Source organism: Crocodylus porosus, unplaced genomic scaffold (assembly GCF_001723895.1).
Source record: "Crocodylus porosus isolate Cpor-Errol unplaced genomic scaffold, CroPor_comp1, whole genome shotgun sequence".
In the NCBI taxonomy this organism is placed as follows: Eukaryota; Metazoa; Chordata; order Crocodylia; family Crocodylidae; genus Crocodylus; species Crocodylus porosus.
Window position 1 is genome coordinate 10,043,470 of NW_017728947.1, and position 5,771 is coordinate 10,049,240.

Sequence of the window (5,771 nt, forward strand, 5' to 3'; positions counted from 1 at the left end):
AGAGCACGCAAACAGGGAGGGCTAGGGAGGGGACTGCCCCCCAGGCCAGCAAGCCCCCTCAAGGGCTAACCCTTAGGGAGCAGGCTTCCGCGGCAGCGGATCCCCCCAGCAGGGGAGCGTAGGGGGCGGAACTGTTAAGTCCTGTTAAGCTAGGCCTTGTACATGAAGAGAAAAGGCAACCTCCCAACCCCTACTCTGCTGGCAATGAATGTAGTCTGTTGCCCAATATTACTGTTGGGTTGGGTTGGTTTTGCCTCAGGGCTTTGGATAGAAATTCTGACAGTGTAGGATGTCAGCGCCTCCATGGTGCTGTGGCTCAAAAAAAAAAAAAAGTCATCCAAACTTTATAGGCTGCTTATGAGAGATGCAACCAATAAAAGTAAAGCAGTTGAAGATACATTGTTGGTGGGCACTAATGACAGACATTTAGTTTCAGTTCACATTAGAGCTATACTATAATGAAACTAAATGAAAAAGGAGGAGGAAGGTAGCTTGGGATGAGAGAGGACATTCCCGTTGGGATTTAGTTGACTATTTTCCTTGAATAATTTACTTTCTCATTATTCAGGTCGTAGCAAGCAGAAATGGGTGACTACTGCCTGCCCATTACTTACCAAAATAATTTATTCCACCTTATTTGGAACTTGAGATAAACATGAGGGAGAAAGGGAGCTAATGCAGATTGTCAAGTCCTCTCTATTTTTGCACAACAGTATAGCCCCTCAAACATTCAATGCTCTATTTTATCTGGTTTGACTTGTTTATCAGAAAGATAGTGTAAATAGTTTACGACCCTCTTCTAACATGGAAAGGGAGCTAAAAACCATCTGATTACAAGAATCTTTTCTGATGCGTCACAAATGGAAATAATTAAAAGACATCCAACTGCTAACCAAGACTAGCAAATGGGAAAACCTCAAAACAGAGAAGGTGCTTTTTGGATCAGACCTGGATACAAAGCTTATTCCAGGTCTCTACTGTCACCCCGTCACCTCTTGTTCTTGTCTCTCCTTTTCCAACTAGCTCCATGTGAACAAGAGACATTTTAAATGTCATCTATGGAGCTGGATGAATTGTAGCTTTCAATGTAGCTTCATTTTGTATCTGTGCATCTGAAGCAAGCCAAACTAGAGTAAATAAAAAAACTGTTTAGGACCAGTTGTGCTTGGTAAAAATGGAGGCGACTTTTTAACTGTTTATCATGATAGCCCTCAACCTTTTTAGAAGCAACATATCCATTGTTAGGCACAAGACACTCTGTGACCATACCAGCTCTTAGTTTTTACATGTTTTTTTTGACAACAGAAAAATAATAGAGCAATTTTTCTGTCCCAGGAACACAGAAAGACTACTACAGGTCAGAATATTTTTGAAACTGGATTCCTATTTGAAATCTTTTGGGTTTAATCTTATGAATCATGTGTAGGGAGTTGGCCCACCTCACAGTACTAATATGGAGTGGCACCCTGGTTGAGAATCACTGATCTATCAGGAACAGTGCCCCAAAACTACGTGTGGTTTGAATGATATTTCTAAAAAAATCAGAAAAATAATGTAATAGAGATGTCACTTTTTAACAATCAGATTGCACTCTGTCCTGTCAAGAGTGTGTCCCTTGACATATGTCCTTTCTCTTACTTTTCCTGGCAACTCACAGGAGACTGATGCAAATAACTATGCCAGGCTTTGATTATGAGATATTGCACTGCCGCTTATTCTCTGTCTCCTGTAGTGCATAATTTAATCCCTATTCTGGGGACTGTAGCAAATCTGCAGAGACTTCTACCAACCGTCCGCTCTGACATCAGAACAACATGTGCATATCCACTTTGATGTGAATTCCCCAACCATAGCCTTAGAAGGACCTATAGCTTTGAAGCTGGCCTATAAATTGTGCTTTCAGGAATAAAATTGTCAGTCTCCTTTTCAGGAAAAGGGGGAGAGTAAACCACAAAGCACTGATATAAAGTTACAGAGCACCTTATGGATAATGCTGTCTAGGTCTAAAAGAATTCCTTCACATCTAAGGGGTGGGGGAAATGGCTCCCTTTGTTACTAGACGCATGCTACCTTGTCTGACTTCTCATTGAGGGATTTCCTGCGGGCAGGGAAGCTTGTGATGCTGCTTTCTCACTTGGGGTTTAGCACTACAGGGAAATGGGGTGTCTGGTCACTCTAGTCCTCTTTGTCTTTCTAAGGGATTTTCCACTGTCTAAACACCGCGTCCGGGTAAGTGCTGTGGACCTACTAAGTAGAGGCAACCATAGAATTCGATACATTGGCACATAGCTGTATATTAGCTGCAAACTCATCCATTTGCTTTCTCTTCAAAGACAGTCTTTGGCTTGACTATGTCTTCTCCTTTGGGCATTAGATTCACAGTGGATTTGGCCTGCTTCCTTCATGAAGACTGAATTTAAATTTTAGAAGTATTTTCAGTATTTGCAAGGCATATAGCAATGTGATACCAGAGACTTTGCTTTAAAAAGTTACCAATATACTTAAAGCCATCTTCTTGGAGGACATACATCTCCATGTTATCATTTAAACCAATCTGTATATAAATGTCAATGCATAGAATATGGACTAATTGCAACTACAATATTTTGGGCATTATTTCCACAGCAATAACAGGATATATGTATAGTCATGAGGAAATAACTTGGTTCTTTTGGAACTGGTTTTGTACTCAGAGTTGTGCAACTATAATTTTGATATAAGGAACATATCACAGTGTTGGATGGATATAGTAGCAAAAAATATCCCTGAAGTAGTTATGGCTGCATCCCTAAGTACAAAGGTGAAATCTTCCTGTGGATTTGCTTTTTAACTGTTGCCGGTATTATAGTAACAGCTAAATGTTGCATAGCTTTTCAGTGCTTTGTCGTGAAAAATGCTGTCACCTCAGGATGTTCCTAAGCTACTCCATACCACCACACAGTAATGGTACATGACAGAATACGGATTAAATTTGGAAGGAGCTGAGCAGGTTGCCTATGTCCAATAAAGAATTAAGTTTTTAACTCTAAGCACGAGTGCTTCAGTCCTAATCGATCTGATTCTGAATCCTTTCTGTGCCATGAAGCATTGCAGAGGGCACTGGTCCTCAACATTTCCCACCCTTAGTCCATGCCCCAACCCCTTGTAAAGCCCAGCCCTCTAATCCCTTCTCTTTATTGTTCAGCTTTCTCCATAGCCTATCTTCCTCGTGTTCCTCTTACCAGGCATGTTGCAAAATGGAAATAGCCTAACTGCATTATCAATCAGTTATTAAAGTACCAAAAAGCCCCACTAAAGCGCCCAATCTTTACAGACATTGGGCAAACTGGGTTGAAGGTAATGAGCTGCCTCTTCTCAGGAATGCACCAAGTTTAAAGTAAATTGTCTTTTTGTTTAAGTCTGCAAGCACCTTTGGCTTTCCATTTAGGATGTAGGATGGTGGTGAAAGCAACCTGGTATTTCAGGATGATACTGCCTAGCAGAGGTGGATCCAGGATGTCATTAAGGAGGGCACAGAAGCCACAACCAGTGCTGTAGGGGTAGTTAATCTCTACCTCCCAGCCCCCGCCCCCTCCCTGGGACAGGCAGCCCACCCTGCAGGAGCCGTAGATGGGGACCTTTTTTAAGTCCTTCCATCAGGTAAGCATCTTCCCTCCCCTCTCCCTTTCCCTCCATGCACCTCCCCCCTCCCCTACCCAGTGTTAGGCTGTCCCCACATTACCTGGCTGACCCTCAGAGTGTGGGGGAGACTCCAGAGCTGCTCCTGCCCTAGCGGGGCTGGATGGGTAGCTGGGCACAGCTGGAGGCAGTGGCAGCAGCAGCATGTGGGGTCCCCCCTTCCTGAGCCTGCTCCAAGCCTGGGAGGGCTGCCTGCTGCCACTGTCCCCAGCTGAGCTTGGCTCCCCACAGAGCCCGCTGGAGCAGGGTAGGAACTGCTCTAGAGCTGCTCCACCTCCAAGACAGCTAGGGACAGCAGCAGCATACAGGGGAGAAGGGGTGCAAGGGAAGGGGAGGTGCTACTGGGTACAGAAGGGAAGGAAGGGTGGGGAATTTTTACTTGCTTTGGGGACTTAAAGTTCCTGGCTGCTGCTCCCATGGTGTTGACTGGAAAGAGATAGTGCATCCATGCCAGTGCATCCCCTCTGGATCTGCCCCTGCTGTTTAGTACAGTGGGAGCATTCTGAGATTACAGTTAGTCACTAGGGTTAGGGCTGTGTGAAACAGTGCCATTTCATTTCGACTTCTGTTTTAATGGGGCAGTGTTTCATTTACAGTTTTGTTTAGTTTTGAAGCACTATTTCATTTCCTTTTGTCGAAACCATTTCACTGTTTTGACGTTTTGCCTGTAGGTTATAATGGGGAATCATGAAACTGGCTATACCTTTCTCATTTCTTGCCTGATCCAAATGAAAACAGCAGGGAGGGTATGCTCTGCTGAGGCCACAAAGCCTGTCAAGTTTCAAGGAGATAGGTGCAGGGGTTTCTGGGAAACTGCACCTCAAGTTGCTGACAAGCAAAATGTGTGACGTGTGGCATTGTGTGTGTGTTAAGGCACACCCTCACTGGCACTGGGGCCTCTACATGACATGGTAGTGTGCCCCAATGAGGTCTCCTCCTCTCTTACAGCCTCATCCAGTCCACTGCTTCAAATAACAACAGGTAAGCAGTGCACTGCAGCACAGCAGCAGGATATAAGCCTGGCAGACAAGGTTCTTTGGGTCAATCTGGTATCTTTTAGTAGACCAACTGAATAGTTAGAGAAATATATCTTAACAAGGTTTTGGGTTGAGCAAGGCCATCTCATGGATGGCCTTCTGTTGCTCCGCCAGCCTCTCAAGGATCAGTTATGTGGAGTTCCACCAAGTCTCCACATCCTGCATGATTTTGTGCTACAGGTTGTTCATCTCTGCTTGTTTGTCCCGCAGCATCTTGCCCCCCTTGATACTCCAGTGGAAGTAGCCTGCCACGTTCCTACATTTGGAAATGAGCTTGCTGGTGGTGCTGGTGCCATCACCGGCAGCCCTGTCCCCCTCTAAGGCATCCCTGACAATGAAGTGGAACTTGTGTGCCATATAGCAGATGCCAACAAAGTTGGCATTAAGGACCACCTTGATCATATTGGCCCCAGTGTTGGTGACCATGAGCCTGTGGGTGAGCTTGCCCTGCCCAATAAGCCATCCCTCCACTAAGCAGTTCATGATCTCTGTTGCCATGTGGGACTCAGCCGTCACCTCGGCTTGAAGTAGAGCCCACCGACAGCCTGACTGGTTGCACCAGTGCCCTGTGAGGGAGAGGTAGGCATGATTGCCACCCTGGCTGCTCCAGATGTCCAAGGTGAAGTGTAAAGCCACCTGTGGACCTGCCTTGTGCAGCTCGTCCCTCAAGTACTCCCTGCATGCCTCATACAGGGGGAGCACCACTGTCCTGCTGAAGGTGGTGCATGCAGGCATTTGGTATGATAGGACCATGTGCCACCTGAACCCTGGCCACTCAATTAAGAAGGGCTGGCCATCCACAGCAAGCATCTCCCCAGTGCTCTAGGTGATCTCACTCACCGTTGCAACATACCCCACTTTCTGTCCACTTTTCTCCCACTGTTCCAGGGTGGCCTGCCTCTGCTTTGGGGGGATGGGGGCTTTGAAGCGAGAGGGGGATTTCCCTTTAGGCATGCTTCAGTTGGTTTCATAGTTTCATAGTTTCTAGGGTCGGAAGGGACCTGAGTAGATCATCTAGTCCGACCCCCTGCTATGGCAGGAAAGAGTACTGGGGTC